Below are 21,535 nucleotides of genomic sequence, written 5' to 3'. Positions count from 1 at the left end.
GAAGAAAACACCTACTCAGTCCCGACGTTTCACCTCTCCCAGGGATTGAGTACTGGGCTGGGCTTTTCGCTGTCTCTCTGGCCGAGGGAACTGGGAACCCCCGAACCAGAGAGCAATCTACTCGGTCCCAGCTTTTCCCGTCTTCCTGGGATTGGATACTAGACCAGGCTTTTCGAGTGACTCTCCCTCGGAGGCTATAGACCCCCGAACAAGAGCCCCATCTACTAGGCCCGATGCTTCTCCCCTCCCTACCAGTAGGAGAGTGTGTTCCCCCCCCTACGGCAGGATGAAGATACTCAGTGAGACTTTGCACCCGCCCAGAACATGAGGTATTTCAGGTCCTCAGCTCAGTAGCAAGGTGGTTCAGTCCAACCTTTCTCTATTCTCTGCCAGGGGGGCGGTCCAGACCCAACTGATAAGAACAGATACTACACTTGATCTTAGCCAAAAGGCCGAGAAGCGATACTATATTTATCTATATTTTTTTACAGATACATGCTGATAACTTACATGAGTGTTTATGTTTAACAGTTTAACATATTGCACTATTTCACTATAGGTAGTTCCCAAACCCAGACCTACTGTAGGATCCAATAAATGTACAGTTTTTAGTGGATGTCCGATTGAGGTAGATTTGGCACTTGTGAGGCTGATCGTTATGAGGATATGAAGGTTATGGTCTATAAAGAAACTGCGGTTCTTGTGTATTATCACGGTGCCTACTAAGCAAATAGCTTAGCGGGCTATCTTGCGTAGGAAAATCGAATTGCATTGCTTACCGTCTACAGTGGTGTGCGATGCTATGCGATGTGATATCCATGTTAACTGCACAGGAGTGCTTATACATTTAAATATCGCATAGGATTGAATGGCACCAAATGCGATGGGTTGCGATGCAATGTGATATTTCATTGTACAAACACCCATGGCATCAGATGTGATGGGTGCTTACTATGACATGTGATGCAAGCACCTCTGGCATTGTTTTGCGTCACCCACAGCATCCACGTCATCCCGAAGCATTGCGGAATGCGTCCTCTGACCCTTTCATACCCCCAGTATCCACATCGGAGTGGAGTTGATGTTATATAGTGTGGCGAGCACAGCGTGGCGAGCGGACGTGGATTACATGTTAAGTAATCCATGTCCCCTGGCGGGGCTCACTGCGCTCACCACGCTTTGGGCTCGCTGCGCTCACCACGCTTTGGGCTCGGTGGGGCGCTGCGCTCGCCACACTATATAAAATCAACACCGACGTGGATAGTGGGGGTATGAAAAGGTCAGAGGACGCGTTCCGCCGCCCCTCGTGGGGCTCGCTGCACCTGCCATGCTTCAGAATGATGTAGATACTGTGGGTGTGTTCTGTACACATTCACACCAGCAATATCATTCATCTGACACAGTAATGACAATGTGTGTAAACAAGTAACTGTTCGAATTTAGTAAATAAATAATGATTAAAGATCATATAACAATTCATAGTAACAATAATCAAAAATAAAAGTGACAACGATAGCACAATAACAATGATGGTAACAATAAGAATAATAAAAAAGTCAATCAGGGCATGCAAGATTCGATCAAAGGGCTTATCTCCTGCCAAACATTTGTGCCAAATGAATTCTTGCAAATAGGAATCAAAATGAGGGCGAGCTGTACCAAGTTGGCGCTTGTTCCTCCATTTTACTAAACCCCAAAGTCACTCGATTGTTTGGGTGTGCACACCGCTTTCTGGATCTACGAAAATGTATTTGTGGTTAACACGGGCATGGTGGTATCCTGCCCGTTCCAATTTCTTCATGCTGTAAGCATGCCAGCAATCACTATAAATAGTGGTTCCGGGCTCAATGTGGCTGTTAGTAGCGCCCATGAGGGTGCTGGCATCCTGTTGTGGCCATTTTGTGATAAAGCACTGGCTCGTTTCGCATTATATCCACCCAAACACCCATTGCTGAGGTAAAACTCGGCCCACATTACTTTTCCTTTTCACAAAAAGACTTTTGTCTACCTCAACTATCTGTCCATGGCCCCCAATGTGGCGCTGCGGCTGTGCCATCAAGTCCATTGTGCATGCCTTCCACATTCAGGTATTATACAGGACCACTGTTTTATTAGACATGCTCAGCTCACGCTGGCAAAACTCAATTAAGGTCAACTCCTCTGACCACGAGTAAATGAACCTCAAAAGCTTCACGAAAGGCAAGCGGCACCCCGGGAAGAAATGGGCCACTCTCCGGCTCACCTTTTGATGTCATGTCTGTATGTGGCAACTCCACATGCACTCCTTCATGGACAACCGCATTGGGTGCCCATTAGTGCACTCACTGACGATGCTGCCATCTCACAGGAATGAGTCCAAATTACTGGAACAACTGTAAAACACTGGAGCTCTGACAAATACCTCTTATCACCACAGAAAATCACCTCAGAGTGAATTTCTGACAAGATGTGCCAGGGGGCGGGAATATCATGGAGCGGGAAGGGTAAAATCGCATCGCATTGCATCGCATGGTAATAGAACGTTATGCGATGTGATTTCACTACGTTAACATACCTTAGCTATATGCTTGAATACGTCCTCCTTTTGAGTGAGTATGGTATGCGTCTATATGAGCAGTTACTGATTCCCATGGGTAATCAGCATTCTTTAATCGTTTACATGGTGACCTGTTGAATACCTTCCGCACCATTTGCTGTTCACAAAGAGCTTGGCAAAGAAACTGCTATATGCTTCAGTATGTCCGATACCAGAGTGAGTACAGTACGCATCTGGAACAACTTCCTTTTGGTATAATAGTGCTTCTTTATTCACTACATGGTGACCCCATAAAAAGTACTAAAGAAACCTTTATATACACAGCTTTACCTATTATATAGTGAGTTAGGTACAAGCTCTTGGACTCCCTCTTTTTTTCATAAGATTGCTCTATCGCTTTGTGTCATTTACACATATTTTTCTTTCACATATCTTTACACTTCGAATAACGAGGGACAATACCCACCTATCTCTGGTCAACACCTGGGATTCATTGAGGCAAATAAGTTCAGTGCCAAGTTTACACCAGTGAGGATTCCTTTGTGGTCCTCCCTCTATGGGAGCGGGGACTGGCTGCACCTTGGGACCTTCGTTATAGTTTGTGTATAGTGTTCTGAAACAGCGTATTACTGTGTTTTGTCAGGATCATAACAGCAAGTGAAAAAATGACTGGTATCATTTTACAACTGATTGTCAGATCATTGTGTTCTCCCTACAATTGTTTAGGCCAATATGGAATCCTTATCCTCAGCACAACACCCTTCTTCCCTACAAGATTACATATCATATATGTCTTAGATTTCCTTAAAATATGTCTTTCTGAGTACCAGGATCAACTTCTTTAAGACATTTTTCAAATTGGTACTTGGTATATCGGAATTCCTAATTTCCCGTTGACTTAGCTCCAGTGAGTCTGGTTGTTGGTCTTAGGGCTCAACTATAAGAGAGAACATTGACTAGATAACTACAATAAAGTGACTTGCCTTGACTTATTGTGGCTTTAGACTTTGGGTATAAAACATTTTCCTCTCTTTGGTTGTCATGTCTGATACAATTAGACAAACTGAGTAGGCCATACAAACATACTATCCATTTTACTTACATGCAGTGAAATATAACGCACAATTCTGCAGCAGCCACATAACAATTAAGAAGCCATTTTTCCATTATTATTTGGACAAAATAAGATCCCTTTAGTTGCACAGTTTGTTGCTACTGCTTGGTCAGTTTGTGGCAGTTTCCATACAGTAAGCCGAATCAGCGTGGAACATGTATTCCTATGCAGAGTGTCCATGAGTGACCTCTTATTTATGACAGTTCTCTGGGTAGAGAAGAAGTGCCAGTTTGTTGTTTTGCGAAGTCCACCAGATTCTACATGGTCTGAACAGAGTTAGATTAATTCTATTTGCAAGCATTGAGGGGTATCTGGAGAGCTTTTTTTAATGGAATTGTAAAATGTTCAGTGTCAGTATCATGTTTGTCTATTAATAGTGCCATCATGCAGTTCCATAACTAGACAGTTTGGTGTTCTATGCCAGAAAGAAAATTGGTGCCTGCCTCCAATATTTAATACAGGGCAGATATGTAATTATAATATAGGGTTGTGACTTCATCTGAAAGGGGAATGGCGACAGAATAGTATCAAAACACATTATACAGCACAGTAGAATGCCTTATAGTTATTACATTGGCGTCTGCTATTCACATTACACCACACACCAGACAACAGAGTCCCTTATACACATTTTACTTGTTTTTACTTCTAAACATTACCCCAGTGTAAACATCACACTCCTCATTCCTCCTCACCATTATTATAATTCCTTCTTCAAAATCTTCCTCCTCCTCATTCATCGTCATTTTTCCTCCTTCTGCTCATTCTTCCTCGTCCTCATCATTTCTCTCTCACCTCATCTTTATTCTTCCTCCTTCCCCCTAAACAGCAGTTCATACAAAGCATTTTGCATGCAGATGTGGCCAGTGTGCTGAGCTCCATCCACACCACCCTAGATATGACTCTTCCATCATGCACCGGCAGCCTTACTGGGACCAGTAGTATACCTGTAAAAAACATTATTAGTATTAACAAATATTCATTACCTTCTTACCCATTGGCACCAGGAGTATGGTTGTCCTTAGGGAGGAAGGGGGGCTTATTTTTGGGGGGTTCCATACTTTCCTAGGAATTCCAGCCACATGCTGCTGGTGATATACAGTATAGTATCCCTACGCTATTGCCATGCAGACTTTAATACCATATTCCTCAATGGGCTAGGTGTCTTCATTGCTTTTGTAGATCCCCAAATAGTCATGTTATTGTTAGTCAATTCTCTTATTAGTCTGTGGGGTACTTGTTTCCTAGCACGGCGCCCAAGATTTTCATCTTATGGCATTTTATGCGATCGCATCGCATGCCATATAGCTGCATACGATGCATGGGTATACGATTTTTTATTGTACAACCACCCTGATGGGTCCTTACAATGTTAAATGCCCCCCATTCTCAACGCCACCCCCAGGTTCAATGCCAACCCGAAGCATGGCGAGCGCAGCGGTACACGTCCGCCAACCTTTTCATACCCCCACTATCCATGTCGGCATGGAGTTGATTTACGATAGTGTGGCAAGCACAGCGAGCCACCGAGCCCGAAGCTGTGCTCGCCACGCTGCGGACTTGCCACACTATCTACAGTCAACTCCACGCCGACGTGGATAGTGGGGGTATAAAAAGGTCGGAGGACACGTACCGCCGCCCCTCGCGGGCTCACTGCGCTCGCAACGCTTCGTGTTGGCATTGATCCTGGGGGTGGCGTTGACAATGGGGGGGCATTTAACATTGTAAGGACCCATCAGGGTGGTTGTACAATAAAAAATCGTATACGATATTATACAATATTTTATTGTACAATATTGCGTCGCATCGCATCCCATAGCATCCCATTGTATACCATATTTAGTCTTAGTCTTATGGTATACGATGCGATGGGCGCCATGCTAGGAAACAAGTACCGTCTGTGATACAATTGAACTATTATGGTTTATGGCACATTTTCACAAATATCCAAACTCAAAGCAAATGCAAATCAATATGCTAATTTTATTTCTTTATTGTGACTTTGTTGAATGTGTCCAATTCTTTTTTTTTCTTAGCTACATTTTATTTGTAAAATAAACTGGTTATTTTGTAATGATTATATTATTAAAATGTGAAACAGCATTAAGCAGAAATATTGATTATGATGTTCAGTAAAATGACAGCCTTTCTCAGCTCTTCCAGGACAAGAACATACTACAAGACTCTAAAAGATTATTACTGTATGGTATTGCAAGCTTTACATTTGTACCTTGGAATGCCAAGAAGCAATTAATGGTAATATATACAGTATCCATGTATTACCATTTAGTCACATTGATTTCTTATTCAATCCATTATGTGCAGTTGCTCAAAGAGCATAACTGCTGACTTCATATATGTGCTGTATATATTACAATGTCTTTTGAAGTTTATATTGTATATTGTTGATTGTTTTGTACTGTAAACTGTCCCTTGCAATAGATACTCAGAATATAAATTATCTAAAAGGACAATATATTATTGACTTAATACATATGTTGTCTTAAAAAGTCATGCAGGTTTGTGGATCGATGGTGTTACTACTTTGATTTCAAGGGTTGCAGCTGCAGTGGGGCTTCATTTCCCAGAGGACTCATTACAGTGGCTGCACCTGAGAACTTTCCTATACAGGGCCACCACCCCAATTAGAGGATGCAGGGCTTCTAAAGATATGGTGAAGTGTGATGTTTCACCTATTATTTATTATTAACATTTATTTATATATGACCAATATTTTTCATAGCTACAGTAATAAAACAAGACTTGGTAATAACAACCAAACAGGTAAATATAGATGCACTCTGTATATGGATTGCATATTTCTATCAGTTTGTCATAGTATTTGTTATTAAAGAATTGCCTCTGCAGCCAGTTTTTCAGCAAGACTGCAGGTAGTAAAATCATACTTCTACAGCTCTCCATAGACCTGTAATGATTGGCCACAGACCATTTTACATGGTCTCTGGGGTGTGGTACAGTATGACTTTCCGAAGATTTACATCAGAATGTCAGCAGGTTTTAAATTTTGAGAGGTAGGTCAATGTGGACGTAAGATTGACAATCAATATGAAGACATTCATTTAGGTCACCATTAACATTACTGTGACCATCCGCGGCCTCTCCTCAACTCAAAAAAGTCCCAGCGTATTGAAGCAAAAAGGAGAAAAAGAAACTGCGCTATTTGAGGAATGATTACTACAATCAATTATTAGAAATGGTATAAATTTAATCACATAAATATTTTACATATAGGATATAATCCCCGACGATCCCTAAACGTAACTGCTGCTTGATTTGTAGGGGGAGGACATACGCAGCGCCTGAACATTGCCGAGAGGCAATATATTGTTGTTTCCAGCGTATTAAAGACCTGGAAAAAGAACTGGCGACTCTGACCTGCCTACAACAGCACAGACCTAAAAAGAAACTCAAAAATTCTAATGATCAAAGGTCAACTGACCCAAATCCTTTCCAAAAAGGGCTGTTTTGGGCATGTCAGAGATTTTATGAAAAATCGGACAAAGCCGATACTCTATTAGCTCAAAAGCAACGTGCGAAATGTGCACACAATTGCATAGTCTCATTGCGATGTGCAGATGGCACCACTACCTTTAATCCCACAATCATGGCCTCTCAATTCAAAGATTATTACACATCCTTATACAATCTCCAATCTTTCGATAAATCTGATGCCCAACATGGCTCTAATATACAGCAATAGCTCGCCGTCTCCCAAAGCTCTCTAATTCAGACTTAATGACTCTTAATGCCCCAATCACAACAGAAGAGATAACAGCAGCAATTAAACAGATGCGTAGATCAGCAGCCCCTGGCCCGGATGGTATTACTGCTCTATATTATAAAAAAATGTACTACCCCTTTACTCCCCATACTTCACTCCCTATTTAATTCACTACTTGAACGGGAATCACTTAATGAAGCTACTACTAGAGCTAACATAATTGTCATCCGCAAACCAGATAGAGATCCCCTTGAGATGAAGAGCTACAGACCTATCTCTCTTCTAAATGTTGACCTCAAGTTTTTGCAAAAATTTTAGCCAGCAGACTTGGCCTCTTCTTGCCCTCCCTCATCCACCCAGACCAAGTTGGCTTTGTCCCAAACAGACAAGCCATAGACAATATCAGATGGCTCATCAACCTCATACGTATCACACAAAATAGATCCTTGCCAACTGTAGCGACGGCTCTTGGCAGAGTGTCATGGCCCTTCATACAATAAACCCTTATTGCTATGGGATCACATGGTGCCTTTAATAGGGGTCCACATCCCTCTACCAAAACCCTTCTGCTTCAATCCTTGTCAATGGCTTAATATCTGACCCCCTCCCCATAAGAAATGGGGAGGGGGTCACTCACCAAGGTTGTCCCCTCTCCCCCCTGCTCTTTGCCCTGATTATGGAGCCACTAGCAGCCAGTATTAGATTAAGTAAAAATATATCAGGTATCACTATAGGTGTCACATCTCGTGAAGCACCAGCTGGAGTGTAATGGAGGCTGTGTGCTTTGATGTAGGGCTGTTGCATGAACAACAGATTGGAGTGAAGCAATTGGATAAAATTAAACCTTTTTTAATAAAGATACTGCAGTACAAGATATGAATGATGGCATAAAGAATAACTGTAGATATTGATAAACTGAAAGAAGGCAATAATAAACAGTACTTATTGGAGAGCTTGAAGATGCTTGGGAAGTTGAATGATTGGATGATTGCAGGATTGGATGATTGGATGATTGAAGAAAGATTGGATGATTGGATGAAGAATTGGATGGTTGAATGATTGGATGAAGGATTGGACGATTGGATGAAGGATTGGATGATTGGATGAAAGAGAAGAAGATGAAGTCCAGTTGAATCTGTGCTGAGTGAGATCGTAGCTGCAGGACCAGGGATGCGACCACGGATAATAACCGTCAGGAATGAAGGAAGAAGATGACACCCTTTGGGGGTTAACCTTGTCCTATCCTAATAGGCGGCAGAGGGTTCCATGATTATATGGTGGAGCAGTGGACGATCAGTAGGGAGATCAGCAAAGACTTTCACCAGGATGCGAAGGAGAGCTGTAGTGGATACTACATGGATAGCCAGGAGTGACCAATGATGTTAGCGGGTAGACATCATTGTACTGACTGCCGGTCTGGCCCGGCTAGTCAGACTTTAAGGGTAGAGCTGAGCGGTGATTGGCTGCGCGTGTGACCTCACACTTTGGAGCTGTGTAGCATAGGCTGTAGCAACCAAGAAGATGGCCGCCACCAGATGCGGCGACAGAAACCAGCCGGCAGAGAATATACGCGGAGGCGCTGCAGCCGGCGCTTCCAGCCAGAGGCCTAACATGACACAGACACCATCATGGCGGCTCATGCCTCACACCACCCAGAGCCTGCACAGCAGGAGACTGCACTCCACAGCTGTCACCTGGTGGTGACAGAGTGTCGTAACGCAGACAGCCAGCATGGGTATCAGCAGCGGAGGTGAGCACCAAGACAGAGGGTAGCATATCAGAGGTCTGTAGGACCGGGACAGCACAGGGAGCCAGGGTAGCTGAGATGGTGGTCGTGACAATAGGTAACCAACATCACAAAATCGCACTATATGCTGATGATGTCATACTGACCCTAACTGATCCCAATGTCTCCCTCCCAAACCTATTAGAGGAAATCAAAATATATAGCCAGCTGTCGAATTACAAAATTAACACTGATAAAACTGAATTGCTAGCCCTACACATTCCGAACCCAGATCTTCGACTCCTTTAAACCACCTTCCCATTTAGATGGCAGGCTGACAAACTCAAATATCTGGGCATCTATTTAACCAAATCCTACTCCAATCATTATGCAGCCAACTTTCCTAGACTGCTCTACTTTATTAAAACAGACCTTGCTGCTTGGTGTAAACATCACCTATCCTGGTTTGGACGCATGTCAGCAATCAAGAAGACCCTATTACCATGCCTGCTATATCTATGGAAAACTCTCCCTATTCTTAACCCCACCTCCACTCTCAAAAACCTCCAAACGGACATCACTTCATATGGGCGGGGAAAAACCTAGGGTTAAAATGCGACTTCAAAAACATTGTTCATCGGGAGGACTTGGAATCCCTGACCTTCTTAGATACTATAGAACCATCCAATTAATGGCATGTGTTTTATGGCATGCCCCTCCTGTCCACAGAGTCTGGACACATATAGAAGCAGTGGCTCTTCAAATGTATTCCCCTTATAGCCTCCTATGGTCTCCACAAAGACACCATCCTCAACCTTCCTCAATTTTACCTACTATAAGGTTTACTTTATCCATCTGGGACCTCTGCTCCCGGCTTTATCAGCTCCGGTCTTTTCATTCCCTTATGGAAAAACCCTGACTTCCCACCGGGTACAAATCATCAGGCATTCGACTCTTGGACCTGTAAAAACATCCTCTTCCCATTAGATATCACACCCCTCAACACATCCCCCACATTTACAGACTTACAATTTCGCTATACACTCCCCAATTCAGTGTTTTATAAATTTTTGCAGATATGCCACTTTTCTTATTGTATAGCCAAGCAATCCTCTATGAGTGACAAATCTAAACTAGAATCTCTCTATCAATCTCACCACTCAACCAAATGCGTGCTATCCACCATTTATCAAGTCTTACTCACCCAAAAACCTCCCCCAAAAGAACCTCACGAAATAGCCTGGGAGCGGGAGATAGGTGAGACTCTAACTGTTGAAGACTGGTCAGACATCAGAACAGAAATCTCCAAAAGCTCCATATCAGTTAGGATTAAAGAAAACTCCAACAAGATATATTATCGCTGGTACCTAGTCCCCACACATCTCCACTCATTCTACCCCTCCTCCACAGATAGATGCTGGAAGATGTGCGGACACCGCGGAACCATACTGCATATTTGGTGGAGCTGCCCCCATCTTCAATGTTACTGGAAAAAAATCATAAATTAATATCTGATGTCCTTGACATTTCTATTACAAGCTCCCCTTTCTACTCTTTACTGTCCCGCCCACTCCCTAACACTTTACATCACCAACAAAAGCTAGCCAAACATATCTTGAACACAGCTAAATGCCAAATTGCAGCAAACTGGAAATCCACATCACCCCTTACATTAACTGCCACTATAAATGCTATCTGGCATACTTACAGACTAGAACGTATCACTGCAATTTTACATGATACCCCTGGGTTCTTTATTAAAGCCTGGCCTCCATGGACCGCCCACTTTGAGGCAGAACCTCCGCTAAACACTATATGAACACCTAATCATATTCATCCTATTTAATTTTACTATATAATTACCCCACGCGGACAGAACCAGACAGCTATCCCCCCCACCCCTTTTCTCCTTCCCATCTTTTCCTCCCCCCTACAATCCCTCATATTTTTATACTTGACTGAGTGCTTCTCTCAAACACCTTACCCAACTGTTACTCATAAATATTTCTTTCCAGTTTTACTGATCTCTGCGGTCCACTTCTAAGCACTCATTCACTGTTTAACTCGATGACTTGACTGTTTTGTTCTGTATACATACAGTGTGTGCACTGGTTTTACATCTGTATTATCTGTATCTCATTTTTGCCTACCTTAAAAAAACAATATAAAAAATGTTCTCCAAAAAAAAAAAAACATTACTATGACCATCGCAACAGTAATGAAGACATGGCACAAGGACTGCGGTGTATCAGGATCTCAGACAAATCAAAATAGGTAAGGTGAAGGCTGTTGCTAATGCGAAGGCTGTTGATGAGGCAGACATATTTGCTTATGCATACAAGGAATATCAGGAGAATCCAGAAATACTAATAAAGATTTATGAGGTATGCTTACCAGGGAAAAATGTTATAACAGACAGCCATGCAAAAAGTCCAATGCTGCCAGATTGGAACTACTAAGCAAATAAATGTGATTACGGTACAATAGTGGGTGAGTTTTACAGGGAGGTGATTCTGTGTGGGATTTATAATGATGTACCCTGGACATTTATTATGTGAGAAGGCATAAATCCTGGATACTGCTATATGCATATGACTGCTGCATGAGTAGTCCAATAAAAGTGCAATGGAGTTAAAAATTGAGTCTTATGCATGCAACCTCTGGAAGCATGTGCAGAAATACTCGCTGTGTGAATTGCAGCACTCGCCCTACCAATGAATGCTCCAATGTCCTTCTTTCAATTAATATGTGATGCTTGTGACAATCAAAAAAATTGCATATTGAGTAGGTCCAAGCCTACCGCTAATGACAGGCAACCTTACACTTCATGTTTAAGCATTACATTCTACTGAGTTCACTGTGGAGGATCTTCCAGAAAACACCTCAGACATCAGTCTCCATTGCAAGAGTATTGACCTCAGTGCAAAATACAGGGAAACATTCTCCACTATAAAAGTTAAGGAGACAAATAATGTAATCAAAATATAAAATGTACACTTTATTATTTACAGTTATATTCCCCCATACAGTATGGTACTTTTGCAGGCTTTTAAAGAAATATTATGAAAGGTAAATTTTAAAGTGTTAGAGCTAACAAAAACTGTGTGACTTTATGTAAGTGAATTGTTGGTAGTCAGAGCATGCCCCAATATTGCAGATTTTGCCATATTCATCCCCAGTTATAGAGGCTCATGCATGGGCTCTCTGCGGACAGAGAATGTGCCATAGGTTTTTCTGCATAAATCAAAGTGATTGCTGATGCACCTGCTTTACTATACACATCACCGGGATCAGATTTTGCAAGAAGGATGTAGATAATATTCTGATTGACAGAATGCCAACCAATCCCGACTGTAAGGTTTAGGTTTAGGAATAGGTTATGAATAGGGTTAATGGTACAGATAAATAAGTGTAGGCAGGGTTATGGGTTGGTTAGGATGCAGCAGGGGTAGGTTAGGGGTAGGATTAAGTGCACATTTCAAAAATTCACAGAGAACTGTTGTGACTGTGAGCATAGGGATGCCAACCGCTTGTATTCCGATACACTCCCCATTTCAGATTACCTGCCACTGCTTGTGTTTTGTTTTTCTTTTCAATTTAGTACATCAGAATTTCTTATTAAAGCAAAAAAGTAGAAATTCTAATTATTGGGTGTAAAACCCAATAAATAAGGTTTTCTTCATGTTTATAAGTAATAGAAATGAATTATTAGTGTAAAGAAACACTTTAGTAAATATGATGATTGTTTTCCTGTCGGGCCTAAAATGTGGTCGTGCCACAATGTGTGATTTTCAATTTAGAACAAAGATGTGCATTAAATATGTACTGCTAGAAAATTGCTCATTGCACACTCAAGAAGTAGCTGCAGACCTTCCAAGAAGTTAGTTCTCCCAAACTGCAGAATTCCATGAATTGGAACTCCCCTATGTTTGATAGTTGAAGGGAGCCATTATATTGAATAAAATTACATTATGGGCAGTGTTTCCCATTAAAACATTGATTTAGGCAAACTTTTCAACCAAAGGTGGACTGCTACTGTATGTATCTATACTGCCCCTGCTTTGTAAGCTGCTTTAGCCAGCCTCCAGCTACCCACCCCCAGCATACAGTATTCATAACAACATCTACCCAACTTAAAGGATGCAGTCCTGTAGCAAGCCTGCAATCTATCCCCCATAGTGTCTACTCCTGTAGCTTGTCACCCTCGAATAATGTACACCCCTGTTGCCACCTATAATTTTACCCCTATTGCCAGCTTCAATCCATCTGCATAATGTTCATCCCTGTAGTCTCTCGCAATTCTCCCTGCTGCTTCTGTCACATATCCCCCCTGTTCTACCTCTCATATCTCCCCCTTTTCCTTCTCTCATATCTCAACCTATTCCTCTTCTTAATTCTCCCCACTATTCCTTCTCTCACATTTCCCCTCTATTCCTTCTCTCACATCTCACCTCTATTCCACTTCTCAGGTCTCCCCTCTATTCCTCCTCTCCATTGGAAAATGCAGGATTTTTAGAGGGGGATTTCCAAAGGTAATCCAAAATCTCCCACTCTGCAGCGCATTGGAGTAAGTAAGGGAGTTAAGGGGAGCGGTAACAGCTGTGAGGATTGGTCTATTTATACAAATGATACTGTATGGAATACAGTATCAATATTTAAAAGTACAAAAATTTGTCTGTCTGCTCTGTCCCTTACACTGCATGGTGTGGCGGCAGCTCTATTGATCATATTATATACCAGTGCTATTGTTGTCATAATTAAGGGCACTTGCCAAGAGATGGGGGTTTACGGGCAACCAGAACCCCCCCCCCCCCCCTGCATTTGCCTATGCTCTCTTGTCTCACCTCTATTCCTCCTCTAAGGTATTCCCTCTATTCTTCCTCGGTCACATCTCACCTCTATTCCTCCTCTCATGTCTCCTCCTATTTATCCTCTCATGCCTCCCCCCTATTTCTCCTCTCATGCCACCCCCTTATTGCTCCTCTTGCATATTCCCCCCTATTCATCCTCTCACATCTCTCCCTATTCCTTTTCTCTCTTATATCCCCCCTTTTCCTCCGATCACATCCCTACCTATTTCTCCTGCCATGTTTCTCCCTATTCCTTCTCTCTCTTATGTCTCCCCCTATTCCTCCTTTTATGTCTCCCCTATTCCTCCTCTCTCGCCTCCCCCTATTCCTCCTCTCACATCTCCCCCTATTCCTCCACTCACATCTCCCAGTATTCCTCCTCTCACGTTTCCTCCTAATACTCCTCTCTCTTATGTCTCCATCTCAACAAACCCCACCCTTTTGGAAATTTCCCAGGCTTGTTTTCCAACTAAATCCACCCCTTTGTGTTTTTGTTTATATGCTGTGTTATGTTTTTTAAGCTATTGCTGTATGTGTGTTTGCAGTGTATGTATAATCTGTGTATGTGTGTGTCTACAGTGTGTATGTATGATATATTTTTGTAAGTATGCCATGGATGACTTTGTATACACACAAAAGGGTGTGTGTCATATTAATTACACACTTTACATGTACCCCCCCACCCCCAGCAAACTTCTGTGATTACCCCTGGATAGACTATAAACATCTTTAATATTTGCTCCAAACAAACGTTAAATATATGGGGCCTACTCTGCCCTTTCAATTATGGTTCCAAGCTCACCAGGAATACTATCAACAAGAGAACTGTTTATTCTGGCAACCACCCAGAGCTGGTGTTAAAACTATCGGGTTTACTATAACTTATGCTACAATTCAAATCCAAGCAGTTTACAGACAATCCCACAAACTTTAATTTTTAATGTGAATGCTAAAAAGTTTAGCAAAATGAAAGATTGATTTTCTCATATCTTTTAACTATTCTCTTTAACATAACCTTTTTTGCTATATACATTTAAATTTGTAGTACTATAGGCAGGGCCAGTGCAGCAGCACCACTGGCAGGGGGGGTGAGCCCCCCTCCCCCTGCTTACCTGTGCACAGGGGGTGAGTGATGGGGGTGGGGGGGAGCTTGAAGCCTCTACCGCTGCCGAACCCGGGGGGAGAAGTGAATGCGGCCGAAACCGCCGAGTCCGGGGAGGGGGGAGGGAGCGACGCTTACCTATATCTAAGGGAGCTTCTGCAGAATGCCGCCCTCCAGTGGCCGATAGGCTATAAAGCAATTGTAATACTGACTATAGGCTATAAAGCGATTGTACTGTATGCTACTATATGGTATAAAGATCTTAAAACACCAAACAAGCATTCTTTCCTAAGGGGATTGGTTCTAAATCCCGGCGGTCGGAATCCCGGCGTTCAAAATCCCACAACGTAATCCCGACCTCCGAAATCCCAACAAGGGGGGACGTGGATCGAACGTCCCCCCTCCCCCCTTGCGGGCTTGCTGCGCTAGCCACGCAGCGGGCCCGGTGCCTCGCTACGCTCGGCACACTAATTTATTCTCCCTCTATGGGTGTCGTGGACACCCACAGAGGGAGAAAGTGTTGGGATTTCGACGGTTGGGATTTTAAATGCCGGGATTGTAACTGCATCCCTTCCTAAAACAACATTGCATTACTATAGTAATTTAACTCTGAAAATGTTTTCTTGTGTATTATTGATCCACAGGGGAGGGAAAAATCACTTTTGCAAAAAGTAAACAGTCTTGATGATAATAAAAAATGACAAAAACTCACCGTCTATGGTTTGCTTTCCATTAAAATTTGATAGTAGTCTGGCAATAAAATGATTCACAATCAGAAGAATGGCTATATTATGTTGTGTTTTGTGTTGGATGTGGTTTCACTGCTGTACACCCCGTAAGAGTTATATCTTTGTACAGTATAGGAAGCATTAATTCTTGATTTTCTTAATATCTTATTGATTTTTTTTTACCCACAGAGGCCAGGGGTTAAAATACTCCATAAAAATGTCCATGCAATTTATTGCCACTACTTAAAAACATTACAGTAGCCTTAAAGCTATTTCTTTCTTTTCCCATTGTCTTCTTATTTAAGGTTGCAGTCTAGGATGACAAATTTAGTTTTGATATGAACTTTAAGTGAACTTGATTAAGCCGTAGTGAAACAACAAATAAATAGTCAAATGTCCATTGAAGCTATTATTTCAGCTTGTAGGTATGAGGAGCTATTACAAGAAGAATAGGACAAGACACTAAATAGATAATATTGGTTTACACATCTTGGCACTCACTACAGAAAATAGATACTTTGAGAAAGAGCCTCATTACGTTACAGAAATCCAGAGTTACAGATGTTGCTACAACACTGACTGCTACTTAAGGATGTAAGTAAAATATAACAGAAAGATAGCTAGACAAAGTACAGCTTTAACCTGTAAAATATGTCCTTAAAACTTTTGTAGATACACAAAGTACTGTACTTAAGTATAGTATATGATTTACAAAAGTAAAAACTTTTTGAGCTTGCAACAAATATATTGATGCTTCTGAGAACTTGAACAAAATCAATTTGTAATTACAAATTTACATTACATCAAACTCATATTGTGTCTTTCAGTTCAAATTACATATGTGGATCAGTGTTACAATGTCTTCAATCATGCACTGAATTTATGTATACGTAATAACCAAACCTTCGGCTGTTGGGGTACTATAGGACAGGAATGGGGAACCTTCAGCCCTCCAGCTGTTGTTGAACTACATATCCCAGCATGCCCTGCCAGGGGCAAACGCAGGATTTTCAGAAGGGGGTTTCCAGAGGGGCGGAGCAAAGCACGGAGATGGACACTTAGGTGACCCAGTATATGCTTTGATGTCCCGCGGGTGGTAGGGGGTATTATATCAACCACTCAGCATGTAGGGCCTGGATCAGTAATTTCCACTAATTACCCCTTTACTGCACAGATGGTGGAAGATGAGGTGGGTGAAGGGGGCATTGGGCTGAATGAAGGGGCCCTGATACATAACTTCCAGGGTGGTAGAGATGTTTAATACGCAGAGGAGGGGTGTATAGTGGAGTGGGCTTATTATTCATAATTTTCTGGTGGGAGGACAACTTGCTTGACTGTAGATATCTCCAGTTCCCGGAAATAGATTTCTTAGATTTTAATGGAATTAAAAACTAGAGAATCCCACCTACCAAATGGTATTGGGGACTAGGGGATCAGAGTTCAGCAGGCAGAGCAATCGGCCAACGAGTATATAAAACTACATACCAGGTGTGTGGAGCTGGAGCAGTAACCAGCTGCTGGAAGGCTGATATCTCTGGTTCTTGGAACAGTAGAGACAAGCTACTAGTGTCCATCAAAGGAGGAGAGTCCCAGCTTTTGGAATATACCCTCAGAAAAACAAAAATCTAAGTCAGACAGAACCTGAAATATCTGACTGGGAAGAGCAATTAACAGGCTTGGATGGGGACCACTGCTTTGAAGTCAGATATCTCCGGTTCCCAAGGTCCGATTTTAAAAATTCTTGTACTCTTGGAAAGAGGGGACCCTCAGCTTTCAGCTTAGTGCCCTTAGACTCCTGGAGGGGTTTCTGGGTACTCGGAAACCCCCCTGCGTGCGCTACTGCCTGCTACAGTTTTGCTCTTTGGCCATGATAAATCTGTTGTAGGGCATGCTGGGATGTGTAGTTCAATAACAGCTGGAGAGCTGAAGGTTCCCCATCCCTGGCATAAAAGATAGTGCAAGTACTGTAAAAGAGTTTAAAAAAAAAACAACAGCAACAAAAACAAACAATAATATTGCAGATCTAGCTGCATTTATCAGCTGTCTGTTGATGTCCTATAGTTGAAAGCTTGAAGTATTCATAGTGTAAGACCTACATATATCTAACATATCTATGTTACAATGCTCATGTGCTCACAAAAAGCATGTGTGAGTGTATATATATTTCCAAAAACTCCAATGAAGAAGCAAAGAAACAGCACAACAGAGACCAGCACACCATCGTAAAGAATATTGATTATATTAAAGTAGCAGTAGCATATTAATGAAAAACATTTCAAACATTCATAAGGTATTACAAGTATTTATCATATGGATTCAAAAAAGGGGGGCCGGTAGACATAGCGGCTAACTCTCCCGTGGCCCGATGGCAACCATTTTGGTGTTATCCCACCTTCCTCATGAGCCACCCTCGGACATGGACGCACAAGATGCCCTCCACAGTATGCCACCATGTACATTACCTATCAAAACCTTCTGGATTTTGTGCCTGGGCCGGTCACTAGATATCTTACTACAATGCTTCCAGTAGTTGAACAGTGTAGTGAGGATGCCAAGGAGGAACTAACACAGATTGGACATTCCCATGAGGGACTCACCACAGCCAAGGTGTTTCCAGGGACAGCGGTGCAGATATTGGTGGTTGCTGCTGTCACAGTATAGTTGACTTGTGGCGGTTTCCAGATGGCTGCAGAAATGCTCTCCAAAAGCATAACTAGGGTTGATGGCACCCAGGGCCAATAAAAAAAGTCACCACTTCTCTCCCAACTTTACCAGGAGATTTACCACATACAGTACCTTCACATGGCCCAGAACATCTTGTCAGGGCACATATACCAGACACAGAACAATTTCTGTTTTATCAGAGCCTTGACATTTACAGAAAGGTGCCTATAGTCGGGTTGGAAAAAGCATTCTCTGGAGCATTACAGCACCAGAGAACTATCACAGGAAGCAGAATGGGCATTCCAGAATTTTAGCCATGCCTGGCAGGGTGTGACAAATGAGACACCTGTACAAGGCCTCAAGGGTCAGCTGGGCCCTGGGTATCAGATACACAAAATACAGGACTACAGCGCCTATTTCCTCCTTTTAAATATAACACATGAATGTCCCTTCACCAATTGTCTAAAATAAATAAAAAACCATGGCTCAACTTCCCTCTCCTATTACTATGTCACTTGGTCTGAGCTGGTGGTGACAGTTAGGAGCTGATTGGCTGGTGCATTATCACCTTCCACTTTATCACCTCACCTGGCTTAATAAATCTGCCCACAAAGTTGCAAAAATTACATAGTTTACACCAAAGCAAGATAAAAAGATACATATATGAAAGAGATACAGTATAGACAGTGTAACAATTCAAAGGGATAAAAATATGAGGTATGTGTTATGTGCATAATATAGTAACCATACATGTAATGAACAGGGAGCACATTTCGGTCACAGAATATGCCAGGGAATGATGATCAAGGACATCAAGCTAGGTACACGGAGAAGCCTCCAAGTACCAAAAACGAGTACATAAATGCAGGAATAAATGCCCAAACTATCGGGCAGATGACATATGAATATGTGTGGTGGCCGGTGCACGAAGGGAATGGGTTCCCCTTACAATTCAAAGGGATAAAAATATGAGGTATGTGTTATGTGCATAATATAGTAACCATACATGTAATGAACAGGGAGCACATGTCGGTCACAGAATATGCCAGGGAATGATGATCAAGGACATCAAGCTAGGTACACGGAGAAGCCTCCAAGTACCAAAAACGAGTACATAAATGCAGGAATAAATGCCCAAACTATCGGGCAGATGACATATGAATATGTGTGGTGGCCGGTGCACGAAGGGAATGGGTTCCCCTTACCTTGATTCTCAGGTTCGTCCGTTCTTCTGTTCTCCGGTGGACAGGGGAGGGACACTTCAATGAAAGGGGACAACGTTCTGCGGTACAACTAAGGTTTATTATGAAATAAAGGCAACTTGTACCCACTGACCCTCACGGCGGAGCAACAACTGAGGTTGAAGGCACGTTAGTGAACAACAGATGATTATGGCAATTATTCCGACAACTGGTGTTTATACTAGGTAACAACAAAGAAAAGTAACGCACCGCTAAGGCGTTTTAGCTACCAAGCCGGCTTGGTAGTGACCAATACAAGTAACGTAACCCGGGTACCTGCGAGTCCGCTAGGACTTAAAGGCTTCACATGTTTAGGGTACCGTAACGGCGCTCGGGGTCAAACACCCCCGCTTTAAAGTTACTACTGGATAGACAAGTCGACACAGTACCCTTAAAACTGAGGCCTACCTCCAGCATATACATACATCAAACTTTACATAAAGATACCACATTAATAATCTTGACAATAGGCAATATACAGCTGGTGCACCAGTATAAATTTTTAGCAAATGACCTGAAGTGACATAATCCTTAGGGTAGCTCAGTCCCGGTCTACCTGTGCGAAGGGAAAATAAATCCAGTGGGTTTGTTCGGTGCAAACGGTGTGTCAATCAATTAAACTTCATGGAAGGCTTGCCCTTCCTAACAGTAAAGAAAAGGTGTTCCCATAGTTGGCCACAAGAGGGTGGCTTCCCCTTGTACCAAGGTGGCTGCAGCCACAAATATCCGGCAGCCCTATTCTGGCCCTTACAGGAGGGTGGCCATCCTGAACAGGTGTCCTGGTGCTGCTAGAGGCAAGTAATGAAGTTGGGGCTATAGGCCAACTTCAATGCGGGCGAGTGAGGGGCTGTGGCGGTAGGCCGCCTTCAGTGGAGCCAGAGAGGGCAATCAGGGTGGTTGGAGCACAGTGTGGCCACAGGCATACAGGAGCAACTTGGTGTGTGGCTGGGGGAATAGACAGTACCTGGGGACTGACCACGGTTGCAGGCTCCGGGTGGCACGTGCTCCGGCTCCGGGCATCTGGTCCTCTCTTGGGGCCTCCCGACGGGTGTCTTCTCCTTGGCGGGGCTTACTAGTGGGGGTGCCACAGCCTTGCCCCACTCAGTGCCTCTCTGTCCGCCTGACTGGTGTCGCTGGAGTGGATGTGCGCGCCGGTCTCCTCCTCCTCTCAGACACCGGTGACTTCTCTTCACGGGCGCCTGGGCTTCGCCTCTTCACAGGCACCGGGGGCTTCTCCTCCTGATGTCACACACGGGCGGCCGGCTCGGTGAGAGTTCTCTGGCGCTCTGCCCGCTGTTCCCGGTGATCTCCTCCACGTGTGTTCTCTACTTCTCTCCCCGCTCACACGCTCCTTCCTCTTTCCCTCTCGCCACTTTTCAACCAATCATCTTCAGCTTTGACACGCCAATCACCCTCAGGCGCGAAGCTCCGGGGCTACCATTAACCCCTGGCATCCCGGGTGTTAACCCCTGCTACGCAGGAAAGTCCTGGGGCACCACATATGCGTATATGAATAACTGATTGCAGGTACCTTGTTCAACAAGCATATCTTGCCCTTTGTTTGGACACACATAGTTGTATCGGTACTATATTGCCCCTGATGAAGTCATAACCATGACAAAAGCGTTGGGCCTTTTCTACTGACCAAATTGATCAACCCACCAGAGTTGTACATGCATTTTTGATCTATCAGAATCTGTATACTTGTAATACACTAGTAAGGGTTTTTTATGTGATTGTACATTTTTACTTGTTTTATACATTAAGGGGGAAATTTACTAAAGGAAATTTGTAAAAAATAGGTGTAAAAATAGGTGTATTTGTATCCAGAA

At 43.0% G+C, this 21,535-nt stretch overlaps 1 pseudogene; it reads right to left on the bottom strand.

Moving 5' to 3' along the window:
• Window positions 1-356: 356 nt before the first annotated feature.
• LOC146006092 (U2 spliceosomal RNA) lies at window positions 357-464 on the bottom strand (annotated as a pseudogene).
• Window positions 465-21,535: the final 21,071 nt, after the last annotated feature.

The sequence above is a fragment of the Crinia signifera genome, chromosome 5 (assembly GCF_055691185.1).
Source record: "Crinia signifera chromosome 5, ASM5569118v1, whole genome shotgun sequence".
In the NCBI taxonomy this organism is placed as follows: Eukaryota; Metazoa; Chordata; class Amphibia; order Anura; family Myobatrachidae; genus Crinia; species Crinia signifera.
This window is presented reverse-complemented; position numbering and strand designations above follow the sequence as displayed.